Here is a 24,284-nt window from a genome sequence, read left to right as displayed (position 1 = left end):
AATAAGTATTTTTACATAAAATTAAAAAAAAGAATTCTTAATTTTGGTTGTTGTTTTTCAATAAAAAAGAATTATTTTGTCATAAAGACACAAACAGAGCTTAAAAAGAAATGAATTGCATAACTTGAGCGGCATAACTGAGCCATTTATTTTTTTCTGGTACTAGAAAGCAAAATGAAAAAGTAAATGATAAAGGTAAAAAGTAAAAATACAAGATCAAAGTAAAATAAAATAAGATAAAATAGATGAAGGTAAATTAACATAAAAAAATTGATTAATAAATTTAAAATGAATAAATTAAAAAAAATGGCTAATTTTAAGCCCGTTTGAATAACTATCCTTTTTTCTTTCTATAAACAGGTTAATAAAAAAAAATGCAAAAAGCTTATTATATAAACATTGTAAAGGAATGGATGCTAATTGTGTTTTAAAGTGGTTTGCAAGGTCCATCTAAATGAAAATTCTTTAAGAAAAAAGCAAAAAATGAAAAAATTGAGGTTATTACCTTTCTCTCTCTATTACCAAATTAACCTAGTTCCTTAAACAGCTCTTCTATTTATAGTATGAAAAAAACTTATGAGTAAAAAAAAACCAAAAAAAAAAAAAAAACAGTGAGTTCATTATGCTTATCATTTTAATAAAAGGAAATATTAAACTTTGCATTTAATCTATATTGTAAATTCCCTTTTTTAGAGTTAAATCAACTTGCACCAGAAAATCAAAATTTAATGAGAGTTCTTAAATTTCTCCTCCTCCCCAATTATTTCTTTACTTCAACCACTTGTTTCCGTTAAATTCAACTTGGTTATCTTATTTAATAATGATTCATTATTAATGGTTGGTTATTTCATTTAACTGGACAATACAGTTTTTGTTAATATCCTATGAAGAATTATGAATTAATAAAATATAAGTAATTCTAATAATTACAAAAATAAAAGATTAAGATAAGAAATAAAAGAAAAAAACAACATATATTTTACTTACTTACTTCTACTACTACTTTATTATCCTTTTCTCGTAAATGCATTGAGTATTAAATTCATTTAGTTTTTTTATACCGATGTTCTTTGGTGGTTGGATTTCAATTAACCACGCATCTCAGAAATAGTCAACCTGAGACTATACAAGACTACGCTTCACTTATACTCATATACATCATCCTCTGAAGTAATACCTGATTTCCGGAAGCTAAACAGAAAAGAAAAGTTTTTTTATCTCAACCGGTCATATTAGTATTTCCTTGTACAAAGTACTAATATAGTAAAATATATTGAAGAGTTATACGGAGGAAATGAATTAGAAAATGGTATTGTAGAGAAAGAAGAGGAAGTTGAAGAGGATGAAAGGGAAGAAACAATACTGAGATGTGAATTTAAGAGAGCATTAAAAGATTTGATTGGCAGAAAGGCTCCTAAAATAGTCGGAATACCTATAGAAACTTACTGCGCAGTGCAGGTGAGGAAGCGATTGATAGATTATACAAACTGGTGTGTAATATTTGTGGAAAAGCGGACTTTCCATCAGACTTCAAAAAAAGTGTTATAGTCATGATACCAAAGAAAGCAGGAGCAGATAAATGTGAAGAATACAGAACAATTAGATTTACTAGTCATGCATCAAAAATATTAACTAGAATTCTGTACAGAAGAATTGAGAGGAGAGTGGAAAAAGTGTTAAGAAAAGACCAATTTGGTTTCAGGAAAAGTATAGGGACAAGGGAAGCAATTTTAGGCCTCAAATTAATAGTAGAAGGAAGATTTTAAAACAAACCAACATACTTGGATTTATAGACCTAGAAAAGGCATTCGATAACGTAGACTGGAATAAAATGTTCAGGATTTTTAAAAATTAGGGTCCAAATACAGAGATAGAAGAACAATTGCTAACATTTACAGGAACCAAACAGGAACAGTAATAATTGAAGAATATAAGAAAGAAGCCTTAATAAGAAAGGGAGTCTGACAAGGATGTTCCCTATCCCTGTTAGTTTTTAATCTTTACATAGAACTAGCAGTTAATGATGTTAAAGAACAATTTAGATTCGGAGTAACAGTACAAGGTGAAAAGATAAAGATGCTACGATTTGCTGATGATATAGTAATTCTAGCTGAGAGTAAAAAGGATTTAGAAGAAACGATGAATGGCATGGATGAAGTCGTACGCAAGAACTACCGCATGAAAATAAACAAGAACAAAATGAAAGTAATAAAATGTGGCAGAAATAACAAAGATGGACCACTGAATGTGAAAATAGGAGGAGAAAAGATTATGGAGGTAGAAGAATTTTGTTATTTGGGAAGTAGAATTACTAAAGATTGACGAACAAGGAGCGATATAAAATGCCAAATAGCACAGGCGACACGAGCCTTCAGTCAGAAATATAATTTGTTTACATCAAAAATTAATTTAAATGTATTACACTTTAGTAAGTATACGTTTGGAGTGTCGCTTTATATGGAAGTGAAACTTGGACGATCAGAGTTTCTTAGAAGAAAAGATTAGAAGCTTTTGAAATGCGGTGCTACAGGAGAATGTTAATTATCAGATGGGTGGATAAAGTGACAAATGAAGAGGTGTTGCGGAAAATTGATGAAGAAAGAAGCATTTGGAAAAATATAGCTAAAAGAAGAGACAAACTTACGGGCAACATATTTAGGCATCCTGGAATAATCGTTTTAATATTGAAGGGATATTTGGAAGAAAAAAATTGTGTAGGCAGGCAACGTTTGGAATATGTAAAACAAATTGTTAGGGGTGTAGAATGTACGAGGTATACCGAAATGAAACGACTAGCGATAGATAGGGAATCTTGAAGAGCTGCATCAAATCAGTCAAATGACTGAAGACAAAAAAAAAAACTGAAGTTATTTTAGAGATCTAAATTTACTTAACAATTCATTTAAATTAATGCTACTATTATTATTACGCCAACTTCTGTGGCGATGTGGTAAGGTGTCTCGACCTTTCATCTGTAGGTTCTGGGTTCGAATCCCAGACAGGCGTGGCATTTTTCGCACGCTACAAAAATTCACTACCATCCATAAGTAACTGTAAGTGGGCATAAGCCTGTTTTTATTGTATTGTATAAGTAAATAAATTATTATTACAAATTCATATGCAATAATTCATTATGTTATATATTTATTTTTAATATTATACGGCTTGTACTGAAGATTGCGAATTAACAGGATTAACAGGACTACGCAGGCATTTAGTAACAAATGCAAATGCTGAGATCAGCTCTATTTGCTTTATGATTCTTTCCTAAGCATAATGTGAAATTTTTCTAAGTATAAATCACGGAACTTACAGTTTAATTAACAGCTTCAATATAATCATTAATTGCATTAAATACAAATCAGTGGCGGCTCGCATATAGGCACTGTGTTACTGCAGCATCCCTTATTTCCACTTGATATTATCGATAACATTTAATATAATGAGCTCTTTTTTCTTTAACTATTTTTCTATACTTGTACAATATATAATCCTTAAGCTTAATGTCAGTAGCCATCCCCCAGTATATGAAAAGATACAAAAATCTTTATATGGAACCGTGAGCTTCACGTAGTTCCAGCAGCGTGGTGTTTGGCCGTTGTGCGCATGCGCACATGGGAAGCTACATGCGAGGCTGAGAGGGAAAGAGAGAACTGTCACTTCCACAGTGCCCACTCTGGTGTGCTGGTGGAAGGTAATTTTTTTTTTACTCCGCGTGTGTATAGAACGTTCCTTTTTCGTTCACTTTTCTAGTTTAGTAGGTGGAAGGATTATAAAAGCGGTTTAGTTGTTTTTTCAATAGCGATCAGAAGATGGCGGAAAGCAAGGGCTCTTTGATTGCCAAATCGATCCAAAAACACGCTGGAAGGGCGAAAGAGAAAGTAATTAGTACAAACTAATTATTTATTTGTTTCTGTATACATAGAAATTTAAATTAAGCACCGTTGAACTATAGTGTTTTTAAGCGGACATTTTATTAAGTTATTATCTAATAATACTAAAAATATTAGTAAACGTTTATAAGCACAATGTGCTTAAAAACCGTGTACCTTATTCTTGAATGTGATAAAGTGTAGAATTAGGTTATCATCCTGCTTCCAGATATTCTATTTGATTCTTTTTTTTCGGTTCTTTTATTTTACAGAAAACTTTCATCATGTCCTTGAAAAGGCCCCGAAAAACATTTTCTGGTGCAAAACCCCCACTAATTTTAGATATGAGCCGCCACTGGTACAAACATAAATTTCATTTGTAATGAATAACTATTAAACGGATACCGGATCAGTTTTATCAACGTTGTGCTAGTACCGTTAACCGCATAACGTTCATTCTTGCCCTGGCAACAGTAAAACACAATTCTCTGTCTCTACCGCTAAGTTACTTCCATGTTATAAATGATCGGTACTGTAAGTTTCTACGGTGAATTCTACGGTAAAGTATAACGTGGATTAAATATTACCGGCATTCCGGAGGGCGCGGCAAGTTGATAAACTACACGTTTGATGAGAGCTTAAAATGATTCATTTGTGTTATCTATTACGTATATTTTTATTAAGATCTGGGTTTATTGTCTTTTGATATTTTTAGCAACGCTATTTATCTTAGATGAGCACCATCTTTTTGTAAGTGGTATAATATTTTAAATATAAATATAACGAACAAATTTAAAATAAAACTGAAAATATAAAAAAGGGCTGGCAAAATGTCATATGGCAATCTCGGCTACGCCGATCAACTCATGATTACCAAAACAAAACTTAACCGTCAAATTCCCAAATTTGGAATAAAAAAATTGAATTTAGCGGCTTTTTTATTTTTTTAACCTCCGGAATCACCATTACAGGATGAGTGAACGACAAGTAGCGTGTAAAAATGCCATGCCTGATCGGGATTCGAATCCGGGACCTCCAGCACTCGCACCACGGAGGTTGGCAGTCGTGGCTTTCTTAGTCTACAGGGAAAATCTAGGAAAAGTTTATTTGTAAAGAAGTGATCCCTAACAAAATAAAAATAATAATTTAAAGAATGTAGTTCAAAAAATTTGAAAAAAATTATAATTTTTTTTAAAAGTAATGAAAAAAATTTCTCTAATTTTTGTTCCCGGGTACATTATTAGAGCCAAAGTTATTAAAATTTTAATTGATTTTAAAGTGAAAAAAAAACTTTTAATAATAAATTAAATACAAAAATTCTTTAGTCGGGAAATAAATTTTAAGAAAAATTTTTTTTAAAAATATCCATATATAAGTTTAGCTTAAAAAATTTTCTTACGTAAAGTTTCTTTAAATCTAATACCCTATTCAATAGAGGCTAAAATCAGAAAAAGACAATTTTATAAAACACTTTTTTGCATTTCAGGTTCGGGATCTAGAAATTTTTAATTTTAAAAATATTGTAGACATTTCTTGATAGTTCTATATATTAAGTGTAAACTTTCAAAAAAACTTTTGAAAAGTATTTAAACCGAAAGGAGATTGAGGCAAAAGAGAAAAAACATATATTTCCACCGCTCTCAGGCTCCAATAAAAGAGCGTGCACGAGAGTGAATTTTCAATTCATCGTCGACCACCACCTGGAGAAGACAGAAAAAGTTCCCTGGCTGGCTCAACGTGGAACCTCCCGGCGGATGCCAACATCCTCGCCGGAGCAGCAGGTCAGGCCGGCACGCCGAGGGAGCCGCTGGACACGGACGTTACCTTCACTCTCCAGCTCGCCGGGCTTCAATCACCCTGGCCGGCGGACTCGGCAGCAGCAGCCGGCCCAGCGTGGGATCGCTCGGGGAGAACCGGCTCGGCGAAGGACGACCGACGCCGACCGGACGCTGCGGGGCTCTGGGGGCCACCACTACCGCGCTCTAGTGGGGCCCCGACTGCCGTTGAGGGAAAGCCCGGTCCGACTTCAATGGACGAACCGCAACTCCCCGACTTCGCCGGAGATCAGCTTCCGGACCCGACTGCTCTTTTCAGAGCTAACGCAAAAAACGGCCCTTTACAGGGCCACCACAATGTTATGAATTACGAACAGTCGAAGCCGTTCGAAGACAACAGCCCTTCCCAGGGTTACCATAAGGTTAGCAATAACAAGGAGCTGTCGAAGCAAATCGACGACAAAAACGGCCGTTTTCAGGGCTACCATAATGTTGGTAAGTACTACGTGCCGTCGAAGCCATTTGGCGCAATATATATATATATATATATATATATATATATATATATATATATATATATATATATATATAAATGTTTATTTTTACTAACTTGTTCGAAGTAAAGTAAGTACTGTGATCGCCAAACATTTCGGTTTTCAAATTTTAATAGAAATATCCGTTTTGACCATCCCTGAATCCATTTTGCCTAGTTTCGGCGTGACGCCTGTACGTACCTATGTCGCATAACTCAAAAAAATTAGCCGTAGGATGATGAAATATTGGATTTAGGACTGTTTTAATATCTAGTTGTGCACCTCTCTTTTCATTACAATCGACTGAACCAAAAGTGTTCAAAAAAGCCCAAAATAAAAAAAAAATCGATTTTGGACTTTTTCTTTACTACAGCAATAAGCCCTCATAAAGAGCTTTTTAACAGTATATCATAAGCGGTACTTACTTTCATCGGTTTCAGAGTTATAGCCAAATAAAATTTTAATTAATGAAATATTTGCCTATTAAATTACATATAAACATTTATTTAAAATGAAAGGTACATAAAATTTTATTTCATTAATAACTTGTGATATATTTTTTTTATTATCATTGAATTATTATTTATCGTAAATTCGACTGCAGTCAAAAAGGAGGTGCACAGCTAGATGTTACATCAGTCCTAAATCGAAAATTTCAACATCCTTTGTTTAATCATATGTATGCAAGATACATACGTAACGCCGAAACTAGTCAAAATGGATTCAGGGTTGGTCAAAATGGATATTTCCGTGAAATCTGAAAACCGAAATTTTTCTCGATCATTATACTTCCTTTACTTTGTACAAGGAAGTAAAAAATGTGTGTAATTTAATAGGCAATAGGTAATTTAATAGTCATGTGGCTTCCACATCAAATTTTTTAGTCTAGATGAACTAGATGGACTCTAAAACGTAGACTTGCAAAAATATCGATGCCCCATTTTTGACTTTTCACTATACTTTCCCCTTTTATATAGCTATTTCATCTATACGCGCCGGATATAATAAATATTTTCCAAATTTTCTTTAAATTTCGACGTTTTAAAGCCTGCGTCAAATTAACAGTTGTTTTTTACGGTAATGAATTTTTGTAATAAAAAGATTAGAGAAAAAAAATTTTATTTATTTCAATAGAAATAAATATTATATATATATATATTAATATTATATATTAATTTTCGTGGTATACCTAGTAAAAACAACGTAAGAATGAAAAGAAAAACCGAATGCCATTTCTAAATTAGAAAATAAAACAAATAGAAAACGAAAAGTAAATAATGGACAATCTGATCTGCCAAAGTAATTTAATACTATAATAATTCATTCTGTATTGCATTGTAACAATAACTCTCACGGAATGAAATATAAAATTAAAAATCAGTAATGCTGACAAATATATTAATAAAAAATAATCATAAAGTAGATAAAATTTGATTAGATTAAAACTATGATATTTTCATTTTATAAAAATTAAATAACGAAAAAAAGAAGGTAAAACGCTGTATTAATTTAAGAAGTTATCTTATAGGTTAGGTTACCTAACCTAACATAAACACTATCTCGCGACACTTTACTACATCGTCATTCTAAGACACCTTTACAAAATAAACTTTAAAAAGTGCTCCTTTTGCCTCTAAGGAAAACAAACTTTCAAATTAAAACGTGTGACGGTTTAGATAAGAAAATCTTATCCTACATCTAACTCATTCCTATTTCTTATAATATCCTGCGGGATAAAGAAAAAAATATATTTTACACGATTTATATCGAGGTAGAGAAAATAAATTTCAGATTTTAAGTCCTTTTATATTTTTTATTTGTTCTTATTTAGTTTTTTCTTTTCAAAAAGTTAAGATTAATACGATATAACAATTTTATGTTTATAACTTTGTTTTATAGTCCACCATATTTTATAGTATTCTTTTTTTTTTTTAAATAAATAACTTTACTTTAGAAATTACGTAAAAACAGATTACACCGGAATTTGTGTATTCTTCATTTTTTTACCAGTGCTTTCCAAATAACTGGAATAAATATGATTTCCAAGAAAATATTGTAATAGTCCTGCACCTAGCACAATTTTTCTTATTTACATTGGACTGGAAGTAATAAATTTTTGTTAATGAGTAAAATATTAGTTTTTGTCTGTTTTAACGATTTTGCTGTCTGCAGATTAAATTTAATGTTTTACGTTATTGTTTTTATATGAATTATAAACGAAGCAGACAATACGTAGGTAGTTAAAAATGGCGAATGAAAAAATTGTATTGTCGCGGTTATACCAGAATATTGAGACTACAAAAAATGTCTTATAAATACAGTTTATTAAGATATATAAACAAAATAAATAATAAAAATAAAGAATATATATAAGATACAAAATAATAATTCAAATAAAAGGGTAATTTTAATAAAAGGATTTGTTTAAAAACAGTTAAATTATAAAAATCAGAATACAATCTAATTTACTAAAACGTTATAATGACCGCTACAGCCTGATAATGAATTAACAAGATAAAACATTGGAAAAGTCTAAAGTTCATTAAATTCAATTTTCTGCAAGTTTTATTACTTTTACTGTTTACGATAGAACTACCCAACACTTATGAATGAACAGAATACTGTCAATTTCACTACTGATTACAAATAACTAACCGAACAACTTCTTGCATTCACCCGCTGTCCACAATGGAATGCTCGTGACGTAGCCTACTATTCACTCACTGTTACCACACACTTGCTGATTACGCTGTCACCGCAACCGCGTCGAACTCGAGCTTGCAAAACTATTCTGTTATCGCTTGCTATCACGACTGCGCCGAACACGGCCTTGCAGAACTACTGATTACCTTCGCTGACCTCTGGTAGTATTTATATCTCCTGACCTGCACAACCAGCAACCGTGTCATCCCTTTAATTGTTGAAGTATAATAATTTTCATCATCCACGCCATTATGTTTTTCTATAAATTCTTATTCCGGTCCGGTAACCCTTTTGGTCGAACAATAGCTTTAGAGGATGCCATTGTCTGTATTACAAAGAGCAGATTGTTAAACGGATCTGTTACTCTACGAAAAGAATCCCTTTTAGTTCCTTCTACATTCTTCTTTTCATTATTATTTTCTTTTTCTTTCTTTTTAATTGGAAGAAATCCGTTACCCTGGTCCGTTGTATTGGTCCTGTTACAGTATTTTTTTAAGGTGTATAACGCATTGTTATGAACGATCTCGCCTGAAGACCGTTAACACGTTGCGGTAGATTTTAGAGCGAGGTTGGACTGGATGTTCATAGGTGATGAATGAAGACAACGCCTTGTTGTTTGTCGAGTAACGGTTTAATGAATTTTCGTCTTGACAGTTAATGAAATGAATCGTAACATAACGTATAACTTGACATATAAAAATAAAAAATTAAATACAACATTAAAGCTAACGTTCATCCGAGCAAAGAATGGAGTCCATCCGGACTAAGAGTATGACGTGACCGCCTTAGATCAGATTCGAGCGCCGAATGAATAAGTCGCTACCTCATAATGACCACTCCCTGCGGAATTATGACGTAGGACATTCCGTGATAGATCGCCTGACCAAGCTTGCCGTGGAGTCTCTAGCCCTCGCTAGGCAGCAGCACCCGACGGCAAAGTGGAACGTCACGCATGATCTATAGTTTCTTTTATTTATTATTCTTTTTTTTTAATAAATTAGTTTTAATAAATATGCTTTTGTTATCTTTGAAATTACTTAAAAAATTACAGAGTTATTTATTTTAACAATAAAATGAAGTTACTGCGGTGGCACTGGCAACCTCCATACTGAATCACTGCGGTGAGACTGAACCTCCGTTGGTGTAAGTATGTAGAAGTGTTACCTTATCTTTCTGAAAACAGGCAACAACTTGATATGCTTCTCTCCTTCAATTCGGGCTCCGATTCTGTGAAGGAATATTCATCCAATATTCTTGTTTTTCTTAATTTTTGGGTAAAGGACGAGGAAACGGTAACTCTGGAATGGATTGAAATTAGCTGCATTGCATATACTCTTGTATTATCGGTATAAAATTGTCAGACTGGTTAATTTCCAGTCTGCACCCCCACAGGTAAACGGGTAATTTAAAACGGATTTTAAATTTATTAGTTTTTTCTAATTCATTTTTTATATCCTTACTCTTCTGGACCGGATCTACAATCAAGTATAACTCAGCTCAGGGTAGTGTCCTTGAAATCCTAACGGGCCTTCCCACCTACCGGCATGGCAGGTCGGCCCGCCGGTTGAATATTATTTTCTTGGTGCCTCAAGCCGTCGGAGTGTGGTAATCAGGCCCGACTATGTCGTTCTTGGGCCTTACCTCAGAAGCCGGGACTCGGTCTTGACGCCCATGATTAAACGAAGATGTTCTTGAAGGAACATCCCCACCGAGACTCGGTCTTTCACCACATAGGAGGTTCGGGAGTCCCCGTAATTCATCGCTACAGTCCATCCGTGCAAGAACAGACGAATTGTGGCTTCGCAGGAGGCTGTCCCTCACTCCCATGTCACCCTCGCCGGCACCTCAGTCTCATTCTAACTGAGACCCCTCCTTCAATTCTGCTCACCTAAGGCAGCAGTAAAATGTACGCTCGGGGGTATCCAAGAGGCCGCAGTAGATACAATTTGGGAACGCAGGCCTTCCGAACCTGTGAGGATACGCCTCAAATTCTCCGTGGCCAGAGAGAAGCTGGAGACGTAGTAACCGACGTCCCGTATGCCTCCTCCCCAGCCACGGTTCCAGACGAGGAATTAATCGCCGAGTCGAAGCACCTGTGCATGATGTATCCCAGGTCCCTTGCCACTCCTTGAGGAGAAGGGATGGAGAGTCAGCCTTCTGGATCCCCTCGTATATCCTCTTTAACTGCAGGGTCCGGAGACGAACCCTAATTATCATTAAAATATTTTATATTAACGCGCGAAATTTAATTAAAATGTTTCCTTATAATGGAAACAAACAACGGGTTATTAATTATTAATTTTACTTGAAGTAAAATGAAAAAGTATATTCGGTACCGGCTAGGGAAATGTAGGTAGAACCTATAGAAATACTGTAGAAACCAATTTGAAAAATTATCTACTAAATTTATTATATAAACCGATTTCCAAAATCGTTTTCTCTTTGTATTTCATAATTTATTTGATATATTTTAATTAAAAACCTAATGGATTATTTGATATAAAGGTCTGCCAAGGATGTAGTAACGTAACTCTTTGTTGGAATTTTTTTTATAGGTATAATGGATCAAAATGAGTTAATTTTAATTGGCGATGTGTATTTTTTTTATTTACATTTGAAAAAAACCAAGGATTTTTTTGCAAATCTAACCTTTGTTTGCCTTTATTATTTTGTTATAATTCCATTTTTTTTTTTTTGATGCGAGTGCGTATTTTTTGTATTGTACTTAATGCGGTTAATAATATAAAGAATACAATTAAAGATAATACGAAAAAGAAGAAGAAAAAGGAAGAGGAGAAGGAGGATGAGGAAAGGGAAGGGAAAGAAAAAGAAGAAAGAGATGATGATGATTATGTAGAAAGAGGAGAAAGGAAGTAGGACTTAATGAGTGAGAGATTTAAAGCGAGAAGGAAGAGCGTTTACGCTGTTTTTAAACAGAAGATACATATATTACGAGTTATCTGTGATTCATTAGTTTTGCACCATTTGATCAGCAGAAATTCTTTGTCAATTACTATTTGTATGTCTTTCCTTATTTTAATGTTAATGGTTCTTTATATCTTCACCACTTCTTTATTACACAGTTTTAGAAGGTTACTATAAGCTGCAAAAAGAGAAAGAAAACTTATAAACGACAGAACTAAAAAAAGAAAAAGAAGTAAAGTAAAGTGAGATGGGAATATAAAAAGGAGAGAAAACCTAAGTTAATGTACTCATTTGTCTGTGTAATGAACCTTCTATTGTCTTTAACGGCAAAGTCGTGTAATGTTGAATTCGTAACTTCATTTTATTTTTTTCCTTTAACTGCCTAGATATTTTCCCCACTTTTAGATAATTGCTTAAACACGTTATTACATTTTAAACAACTTAAAAACATATATCTTCTTCTAATACTCTATAAAATAGAGGAACTTTCTTTTAGTAAAAAAAATAACATAAAATAAAAAACATAATGTTTACAAGTATTTCTCATCTTAATGATGTTAATAAATTACATTAAATCACTTAAATATTTTTTTAAATTATAAAAAATTGATTTATTTATTCACTGTAACTATAATCACATAGAGAAGCAAGAATATTATTGATAGACGACATAAATAAGTATATAATTCAACAAAAAATGTAAAATAATATTACAAACATTTTTCAACAATTCTAAAAACATGCTTTATACTTTTTAGTCATATTTTAATCAAATTATTACCATATATTGCACGAACAAATACGTCATACATTGCAAATTATTATCATACGGAGCCGAGTGAATCGCCAGGAGCTGTGTGAATGGTACGGAGCCGAATGAATGTGAATCATGCGAAGCCAAGTGAAGTGTCTGGAGCTATCTCAACATACTGCCCACCAAAATTGATCTGTATATATATATATATAAATGATGACAAAATGTAGTCAAATTCGAAACCACAAAAACTCCTGAACTCCCGTACCAAGTTGTCATTTTTATATGTCAAACGGATATCGGATTTGTCATCTGCGAATATAAAAACCTCGCACAGCCGTTTTACAGATTTTGCACAGTTTTTTACACCCGCTTCCTTAATTTCCACCCTCAGTTTACCCCCGTACGGAGGGATATTTGCAAAAGTAATGGTGGAATATTGTATTGTCACCCGACCTTAGTAACTGTGCTAAATTTCACCTATCGCCAATGTCAGGAGGTATGTTAAATTAAGGATGCAAAATTTGAGGACAAACATGAAAAAAAAACATTTTGAGTTAAAGAAAAGCAAATAAAAGAAAGAGGCTACCGGCCTCTGTGGTGCGAGTGTAGCGTCTCGGACTTTCATCCGGAGGTCCCGGATTCGAATCCCGATCACTCGTGGCATTTTCCACACGCTACAAAAAAAATTGTCATTCATCTCCTCCTCTGAAGTAATACCTAAAGGTAGTGCCGGAGGTTAGAAAAAAAATAAAAACTGAGAGTTGTTTACAATTTTCTCCTTGCCGCTAAACTCTTTGATATTGAGATATATTAATCTAGACAAAGTATGATAAAAAAATATATATATTTTAAGTCGGAAATTCATAAAAACATGCATAACTAACCTTAAAAGTCGTCTTCAGAAATTCATAATTGTCTGTCCAATGTGGTAGTGTCAATTATAAGTGGTAGCGTCTTGTCCTTTCATCCGGAAGTACGGGGTTCGAATCCTGGTCAAGCAACGGCATTTTTTCTATCTACTTATCTCGTTCGGGTAAATTACCCGAATAAATTAAATATAGGCACATTTGCGTGAATTTCAAACCACGTTCTTTCTATCATTTGCTTATGAGGCTCAATGTCCGGATCGAAAAAGTTTACTGGTCAACTGTTAGTCGTAACTTTCGAACCGTAAACGATTATAAGACCTCCAGCAGTCACTAATTATAGTAGTGCCAAGTAAAATGCACTGTTTGATTATTTCTATTTAAGTTTCATTTCTGCTAGTTGGAAGAAACAATTGTTACTGCCACCGTCAATATTTCCGAAGATCCAATTGCTTATCCCTTTATATTTTCTACGAATTATTTTCGCTTCGTTTTATTTCTACAGTTACTCTTACACTAGCGATCGCCGAAGACTCCTGTAATACAGTCTACAAACTTTAAGAATGTAAGAACTTCGATCTCCGAGACGGAGTGGTAGCGTCTCGGTTTTTCATCCGGAGGTACCGGGTTCGAATCCTGATCGGCATAGTACCTTTCATACGCTAAAAATATTCCATTTCATATTTCCATAACAAGCTTCGAAGCTTATAAAGTGAATTGATCGTAAAGAAAACTCCAGTCTACGTATGTATGAGAAGATATGCCAATCTCATAATAAATCTTGAGTTGTGGTTTTACTGTTTTCCAAAACGTAAAAATAGACAAACCAATATTTTAGTTAAATTACGATGGAAAAACAAAGCATTTTTATTTTTTTTCATCGCACGTTTTTGTAAATTTTTTCCCGGTTAGAATTAACAACTGTATTAATTCTTTTGTAACAACGAAAAATTTTCCCTTTTTCATTTAATGTAATTTGATTTTTGCAATCCGGACATTTCTTAAATTTTGATAAAACACCGTGGTCATACAAGATCTATGCGGGGATTCATTATTATCTTCCAATAAAACAATAAAATATGTTAATGAAAATTCACATCTACTGCACGAAAAACTTTGATCGTATGAAGACAAGAAGCCATAAACGCGATTGAATTACACAATCTTTGAGCGTGTTGACCTTCGGACTTACGATAAACGGGTTATCTGATAGCGATATTAATTCATTCCAATCCCTTTCCGACTCTCGAGATCTCTTTCCTTATCGTTAGCAAACCATTTCATAGAACGTAGCAACTATTTTAAAGGTAGGGGAGGAAATAATAATCAATTATCAAAAAACTACATTTCCAATTTAAAAAAAATGATATGGACACCAAAAAAAAATGAAAAGTAAATAAAATTTTATTTCATTAATAACTTCTGATATTTTTTCTTTTTTTTTGTTATTATTGAATTATTTATCGTAAAACGTTTTTACCATCAGAGGTTAATAAATCAATATATTAAAATTAAGATCATATTAATGATCCTTGTAAGATGACCCTTGTAAGATCAAATTAATTAATATTTCATTAATTAAAATTTTATTTGGCTATAACTGTGGAACCGATGAAAATAAGTACCGCTTATGATATATCGTTGAAAGGCTCTCAACGAGGACTTATTACTGCAGTTAAGAAAAAGATAAAAAAACAAATTGTTTTGGATTTTGAGCTCTTTTGGTTCAGTCGATTGCAATAAAAAAGGGAGATGCACAACTAGATGTTACAACAGTCCTAAATCCAAAATTTCAACGTCCTACGACTAATCATCTTTGAGTTATGCGTACATACGCACATACAGACGTCACGCCGAAACTAGTAAAAATGGATTCAGGGATGGTCAAATCGGATATTTCCGTTGAAATCTGAAAACCGAAATTTTTCGCGATCGCAAAACTTCCTTTACTTCGTACGTACGTATGTATCTTGCATAACTCAAAAACTATTAGCCGTAGGATGTTGAAATTTTTGATTTAGGACTGTTCTAACATATAGTTAGCATCTCCCTTTTTGATTGCAATCGGCTGAACCAAAAACGCCCAAAATCCAAAATAATTTGGTTTTTGAACTTTTTCTTAACTGCAGTAATAAGCCCTCACTGAGAGTATTTCAACGATATATCATAAGTTATTTTTATTGGTTCCAGAGTTATAGCCAAGCCCACCGGGCTGGTGTAGTGGTGAACGCGTCTTCAAAAATCAGCCGATTTGGAATTCGAGAGTTCCAGCGTTCAAGTCCTAGTAAAGTCAGTTATGTTTACACGTGTTTGAATACTAGATCGTGAATACCGGTGTTCTTTGGTGGTTGGGTTTCAATTAACCACACATCTTCGGAACGGTCGAACTGTATGTACAAGACTACATTTCATTTACACTCATACATGTCATCCTCATTCATCCTCTGAAGTATTATCTAAACGGTAGTTACCGGAGGCTAAACAGGAAAAAGAAACAGTTATAGCCAAATAAAATTTCAATTAATTAAATATTGGAATCTTGCAAGGAGGAGGTACATCGGTTGGAATCCGTTTTATGATTAGTTGTGTGTCAATCTCATTTTTACCTTTCGGGTAGGTAGAGTTCAGTTCCTGCGTTCTTAGAAAGTCATCAGTCTTGTTTGAGACTCGGCTAGTTGTGTTTTGTTTGAAGTTTGGTTAGTAGTACACCGATGGCAATGTCGCTAGTGGCATTCGCATCGGTGGCATCCTGGCTGAGGCCAGACTGAAGGATATCATTGTCGAAGTACTGAAGATGATCGCTGGTGAAGCCCATACGGGCTAGGTATGGAGGGGATGGCGTGAGTTTTTTAAAAATTTGTATATTTTTTAGAAATTTATAGAATTTTACGATTTTTACATTACTGCTTTTGATCGGCATAACCACAAAAGTCATGTAATAATTTGCTAGTTTTTTTTGAATATATTCAACGTGACTGTATTAAAAAGTAAATCTATATAAAATAAATGTAATAATGAATAATTTAATTAATTATTCGGGTGATATTAGAAAAAAAAACTGAAAAAGGGAATATGTATAAATATTGTAAATTAACATTTCAAAATGATTTATTTGATATAATAATATTATTATGGAAAAGCAAATATTACAAGTTTATTGAATTAATTAAAATCTGTAAAATTAGGTCAACTTGTATAAATATTTACGTGTTTTGTATTTACGTGAATTTGTAACCAAATTCATAAATTCTTGCTGTACCGCTAATATAGGCTACTGCATTTGGTAAACCGCTACACTACGCAATAAATGAAAACAATTCATACACAAATCTCGTTAAAAGATTACATTAACAAATAAAAATTAAAAATGACAACCACCAAAATTTAATAATAACCACTGGGAGTCAATTGAAACAATTTCATTTTGTCAGATAAAAAACTTCATACGTAGTAATTATTCCAAACAATTTTATTCATGGTCCTACAAACTAATAATACATATATGCAGAATATTCCTACTAAATTTACAAGCGTATTCATCTGATTAAATTCATACAAGCACGAATTCTCCGGAAACGCTATCTTTTCAAACTTTTGCTAACAAAAAATTTCAACGTGAAAAAAAAATTTTCAATGGTAAATAAGCTATAAGTTTTCGCGGAGACTCTACCCGATACATTTTAATTATAACCTCACCATATTTTTATTTATTTATTTTTTTTTTAGGATTTTGATGTCACAGTGGACCACTTTCAAAAGACGAACTCTGGTTCGTCTTTTCTTTTTCTTTTTTATTGCTTCCCAATACTTCATTCTGTCAGATCTTGCTTTTTTGAGTTCTTCTGAACAACCCCTTGTTGCTTTCTTTTCTTTAATTTTAAATCTGGAGTTTCCTTTTTTAGTATTCTTATATTTTCAGTTTTGTTTCGTAAATCTTCTATTGCGATTTCTAGTTCTTGCACATCTTGTTTAATTTAAGTTATCCAGATCGGTGTTTTGGATATTTTGCAGTATTTCTCGACCGGTTTCCTGACGAGCCTGTTCGGTTCTGTTCTTATTATGCGTCCAAAGAAGGAGATTCATTTCTTTCTAAAGTAGTCTAGAGCCGGTTCTACGTCTTTATGTATATCCCCCATCAGTAAGTCGTCTTTTATATATGCATGTTCTTAAAATTCTTCTTTCTATTCTTAGCATCTCTGCTGAGTTGGAAATGCTGGATCTTAGTTTGAACAGCGCTTCGCTTCCATTTGATATTATAGGTCTGATTACGGTTTTGTAATGTGTAATAAATATATATAAACCTCATCGTATAATACATATAATATAACCTCACCATATATGTAATAAAAAATTAATAATTCCTCTTATCTTCGACAAACATTTTATCATTTTCTATCCAAAACAAACGCAGACGCAATAGTATACACGGATGGATCGAAGCAGAATGAGACCGTCGGATGCGCTTTTGTTGTAAATGACAGAACTTATGGGTTTGGGCTACCCGGCATTACAACTGTCTACAATACTGTACGCCATCAATATGGCTTTGAATATCATTAAGTCAAAACATAATATATATATTTATATATATAAAGATTAAATGAACACAATTGAAAGTTTGATAAAACATTAACAAAATGAACATTACGGAATATCACAAAATTTAACCTTTCCCTTTTCCCATTTTAATTTCTACCATATTCCCCTTCCCTTTAACATTTCCCATTTTCCCCCATTTACTCCCACTACCCTTTCCTTCCCCCATTTCTCTTCCCTTATTTCCCATTTCCCCTGTTTTCTCTTTTCCCCTTTCCATTTCCTTTTCCATTTTCCCTTTCTCTCTTTTCCCCGAGCGTAAATTCGTCCAGTTGTTTTTTACTCTATAACGGACACATTTATCGAAAACATTGAAATGAATCGTAAAATATTTATTGTAGCGTGTGCTGCTTTTATGTCCAACAGATAGCGCTGTTTTTCAAAGAAAACATGTTTTTACCTGTCACAAGTGTAACATCTTAGGTAGATAAAAAACACGCGCGTATTCGAATGCAACGTTGTGTCAAAATTTCAAAGCAATCGGTGAAGAACTTACGGAGATTTTGAACAAACGAACGTTTATTTACATTTTTATTATTTACATTATTTATTGTAATTTTTTTTTACGATGAGACATTATAATTATTAAAAAATCAATATATTTGAAATAAAAAAAAGAAGTTAAAAAAAAGGAGATGAAGTGTGATTCCAACCGATGTGTCTTCCCCTTGTAAGATCCAAATATTACATTAAAATTTCATTCGGCTATAACTCTGGAACTAATGAAAGTACCGCTTACGATATATCGTTGAAAATCTCTCAACGTGGGTTTATTACTGCAGTTAAGAAAAAGTCTAAAATACATTTTTTTTGTGGATTTTAGGCTTTTTTGGTCAAGTCGATTGCAATCAAAAGGAGAGGTGCACAATTAGATGTTTACAACAGTCATAAATCCAAAATTTCAACATCCTACGGCTAAATGTTTTTGAGTTATACATACGTACGTTCAGACGTTACGCCGAAACTAATCAAAATGGATTCAGAGACGGTCAGAAAGGATATTTCCGTTGAAAACAGAAATTTTTCGCGATCACAATACTTCCGTAACTTGCATAAGGAAGTAAATATCACACACACAGATTCACATAATAAAACTCAGTTATTCGATTAGTTAATTTGAACAAATTTATTTTACTTTTTTTAAACATTTATTAATAAAATCAAAAATAAATTTCAGACCTCAAGAGGTCAGAACTAATACGTCTTTTAATATTTGTATAAATAAATTACATTCACGGTGTCTCCACATAACTAGCAGGAAATGAATCTAAATAATTTCTATCGGTAGCATACTTCTTGTTCGACATTTCGGGGCGGCCTTCATTGATTCCAATAGCAGTTTGTAAACCGCCGTCTGCGGATCAACAAAATTTCGATCGTTTTAATTTCTTTCTTTTTTCTGTTTAGCCTCCGGTAGTTACCGTTCAGATAATACTTCAGATGATGAGTGAGGATGATATGTACGAGTGTAAATCAAGTGTAGTTCTTCTACGATCTCAGTTCGACCGTTACTGAAATGTGCGGTTAATTGACCGCCTTTCATTCGGCGGTCCCGGGTTCCAATCCCGGTCAGGCATGGCATTTTCAGACGCTAATTGTCATTCATCTCATCTCCTGAAGCAATATCTAACGGTGGTCCCGGAAGTTAAAAAAAAGGGTGCGGTTTATAATCAGGAGCGGCTTATTCCTGCAAATATGGTAATAAAAAAAAACGTAAAAGCCACTTAAGTACGTAGTTTTAGACGTTAGTATTAAGGTTAAAATTGCAAAATACTAATATTTTGCAATTTTTACCTTAACTCATCAGTTTATGTATTAAGTTAATTTATTATACAAAAATTTACACTAAAAATGGCAAAATGAAGACAAAGTCCTAAATATAAAACTACAATTATATAATGTACTACGTAAAGCATATATTTAAGATTTATTTAAATACGAGTAATAAAAATAATAATAACGATGCGTTTAAAATCTATAAATTATAAAACTTTAAATACGTGTCTGTTGAAACATAACAATATCGTAAATACATTTTATGTACGAAGTTATTACGTGTAAACTATCATAAAATAAACGTTAAGGACACGCGCGCGCACACACAAACACACACACACACACACACACACACACACACACACACACACACACACACATATATATATATATATCAAAGTAATAGCGTATATAAAATTGGTATAGAAAATAATATCACTTTAGCATTACAGATAAAAATAATAATAAACGAAATTAAATACATATTTTATTCTACCTTGCATTAAATTTTTAATAATGTAAAAGGAACTATTTTATATATTTAAATTAAACTATATATTATTTAAGTTTTTATAAACTTTCTGTTTTTTGGTCCCAAATCTAATTTGTATTACTGCTATGCAAGGCGTTCAAAAAGTATTAGAGAAAAACAAAAAAAATAAATTTCCCTGTTTCATTGCTGTTTATATGCTAATCTGGTTAACTGTCAGAGGCAGGTCCCTCTTGTACCATGTTCTTTTCTATTTTCAGCCTTTAAGATCATATAGTTCCCATTTCCTTTTATATCTCTATAATTATTACTTTTATCAGACTTCTTTTTTTTACTACTTCTACGGATCCTCTGAGTATTGTTTTAATCGATTTTTCTCCTTTCATGATTTATGTCAGCTTTCTTATTTTTTAAACTGTTCTGATTAAGATTTTGTTTTAAAAATATAATTAAGAAAAAAAAAATCAAAATTCTTAGTAAAAACCTTTGAATCCCGATTAATTTACATATCTAAAACCTTGAAAGTGTCCTCAAGCCCGATTTACTGAACCGATTTTTGCAATTTTTTAAAAAAGAAAGCTTATGATTTCCTATGTCATCGGGATCCTTGGGACCAAGGAAGGGGAGGGCAGGCTCAGGGAAGCGGCGTTACAAATATGAACACTGGACTCGTCGGACAACTACGCCCGAAGAAGGGATAGTATCCGTGCGATGCTCGATGGTGCTGAGTAATATTTATTTGTTCTTTTTTGTACTGAGATTCTTCTGATAATTTCATATTTCTGTGTTTTTTGTACAGGATAATAATATTGTGTATTTGTTCTGATCGGAGTTCTGGGCCTATTTTTTTCGATTTCCCAGCTCAAAACCCTAAGAAGCAATTGAATTTGCCCCTTAATTGACCTTCCCAGAATTTCAGAAAGCCTTAATTTACCCGGAGGAACTGAAACTCGGGCGAAATCTTTCACCCTGTATAACTCGCTAACGAAGCGTTTTCAGACCTATGTTTATATGTACTTTTTTCTTACTTTTAGCCTCTAAAATGAGTTGTCAAAGTATTGCCCTATCCTCCTGAATCACTCTGAATGTACGTATAAAATATTTACAAACACACAATGCATTTTGTATTGATGCACTTTTAATATTAAAAACAAAACTGCTTTTAATTTTGTAGCGCAACATAATTTGCAGGTATATAATATACCCGATGAGTTTCCTACGACAGCAGGTATAGTTACGGGCGTCGGATTTTTGTTCGGTTGGACGAACACATGGGCAGCCACGAGTTGTGGAAGTAATAGTAATAGGGTTGCCCGCAGGGCAGTGTGTTGTTCAGTTATTGTGAGTGGTGGAGTTTGATTAACATTTGAGGCTGAGGTTGGTCAGTAGGTGTCGCATCGTGCCTTATGCTTACGATGGTCTCCTGTTGGACGAGGGAGACTTGTGGAAGGAGGTTTTTTTGGTTTACAATTTTTTTATTGAACAACAACTTATTCTATAAGTTGGTTCAATTTGGTGTTTTGTTATTCAAAACGTCAAAAAAGTATATATATATATATATATATATATATATGAATATATAAGGGTACCACAATGCTTCTTAGACTGTTTAAGTTGAAAATCAGGTCCAAGTCGGGATATATATTTATAACCAAACACTTTTGTCAAACTTAAACGTTTTTGATCAACGGGTTTTCTAGATATAAGGCAAAAACGGTTTAGAAACGGAAATAAAAATATCCGTCGTCCTTCTCTAAATATGTTCGATGTAAAGGCTTTTACAGCCTAAATAACTAACTTAATAAGCATTTTCATTGATCTTCTACGAATTTCAAGTTTCTTACGAATTTTCATCAAATTTTCTACGACCATAATAAAAGATTAAAAATTTAAAAACGGTGAAAATTACTTCCCTTATTTAATTTTGTTCAAAATTTAATGTTATAAATGACATAAATATACAGACATTTTTCGAAGAATTTATGTTGAGCCAGTCCGGAAATAATAATCAAAATATAGGCCACCACAGTTACGTCATACACACATCTATAACCTTTTTTTTTGTTTTTAGAATTAAAGGGGTCTTGAGACATTGACGTATTAAAAAAAATTCCGAAACCCAAAATTTTCTCCGATCACTGTACTTTCTTTTTATAGCTATGCTGCTGCGGCAGCAATAAAAATAATTATAAAAAAGTAAAATTACGTGGTACATCTGATTGACATAAGACTATGCGTCATTAGATTATGAGGCAGAGGGATGGGATCTCTCATCAACTGGGCGTTTGACCCACCGCTTAATGGATCGATCGCAAATTTAGCCGACTCAATTTCTGGCTAATCCGGTTCTTAACGGGGTCTTCAGGTCATATCTTTTCGGGAGGAGGAAAGCTATCAATTCCTAGTGCCTATATTGTGGAGACTGTGACTCTCCTGAATATCTTGTGTTCAGGTGTCGAATGTGGACGGTCGAAAAAGGCATCTGCGAACAACTAACTGGACTCCTCTATGTAGACACGATCGTATCGAGAATGCTAACCGGAGTCGACAAATTCAGGGCTGTGTCATAATATATAACAACGATACTACAACACAAAGGCAGGGACGACGAGGCAGCGAGGGGGAGATGGACAGCCTCCTGCGGAGTCGTTGTTCGTCCGAGCTTGCCGGGATGGGCGGTGACGATCAGACACGAGGACTCCGTCGCCCTCGAGTTGTTAAGACCGAGACCGGGTGAGGGACCCCTTTCTGGGATACTCACACTGGAGGCAAGACATCAAGACCGAGATCCGGCCCCTAGGGTGGGGTTCTGGAACGATATAGCCGGGCCTGGATACCTTGCCCTAGGGGTTAGAGGCAGACACTGAAACGATCCGTCGGAGTGGACCGTCCCCTGGGCTGTGCTTATGCTTCAGGTGAATCCAGCACAGAGGGGTAAAGGAACAAGATAAAACAAAAAAAAGGAGCGATAAAAAAATAAATAATTAAAATATTTTCAAACTGTTTATGAAAGAATAGGTAATTTTTATTTTTTGTTAAAAAAAATTTATCTCATATTATATTAGAAAAACTTACAACAGGACGACCAACGGAACTTCCCTTCCGCTAAGAAACAAAAAAAAGCTGACAACGAAGTTGTAATACTTTCCTCGTATTGGTTTTTTATTATTATATAGCGGAAAGATAATTAATTATACATGAAAAGTTACCTAAGATATCTTTTTTTGGAACGGAAGTAATTTATGATGAAACTTATTGTAAAATTATTATTTAATCATTTATACGTTTAAATAAACCAAAAAATGTTTTAAAAATTCAAAAATCGGATTTTAAAAATTTTTTCTGTTCCCACCTCCAAAATCACCTTCCACAAAATTATTTTAATTTTTTTAAAACTATGTTAAATAGAAAAAAAAAATATAATAGTATAAGTAATACAAAAAAAAAAAAACTATGTAAAAAAAACTATAACTAATAAAAAGAAAGAAAAAAGTATAATTAAAAAAAAGTAATACTAATAAAAGGCTGCCTAAAATTTATTTTTTAGAATTTTGGTTGGGGGGAGGGGGTGAATTATGATGAAATTTTATTGTAATATTAATTATTATTATTAAAAATTTATTCTTTTAATAATATTAAAATCTAAACAAACCAACAAAAAATTTTTTAATCAAAAAGCCGATATTTTAAAAGTTTTATCGTCTTTCTGACCCACAATATTGCTTCCAAACTACTTTTTTTGAATCACTTGCACTACTACTATACTTAGAAAGACAAAAAAAAATCATTTAAAAAATATGCAATAAATAAAAAGATAGCTTTTTCGATTTTCGGGGAAGGGAGAAATTTCGAAACAAAGTTTTTTTTAAAAAAAGTAAGGTAAGCGTGCATGAATGCGTGCCTTAATATAAAGAGCGATTATGTTAACGACACTTAAAAAAAATTGAATCCGAAAAACCATCTACACTATTCCCTAGAGATATTGAACTCT

This window comes from Lycorma delicatula, chromosome 11, assembly GCF_047948215.1.
Source record: "Lycorma delicatula isolate Av1 chromosome 11, ASM4794821v1, whole genome shotgun sequence".
In the NCBI taxonomy this organism is placed as follows: domain Eukaryota; kingdom Metazoa; phylum Arthropoda; class Insecta; order Hemiptera; family Fulgoridae; genus Lycorma; species Lycorma delicatula.
This window is presented reverse-complemented; position numbering follows the sequence as displayed.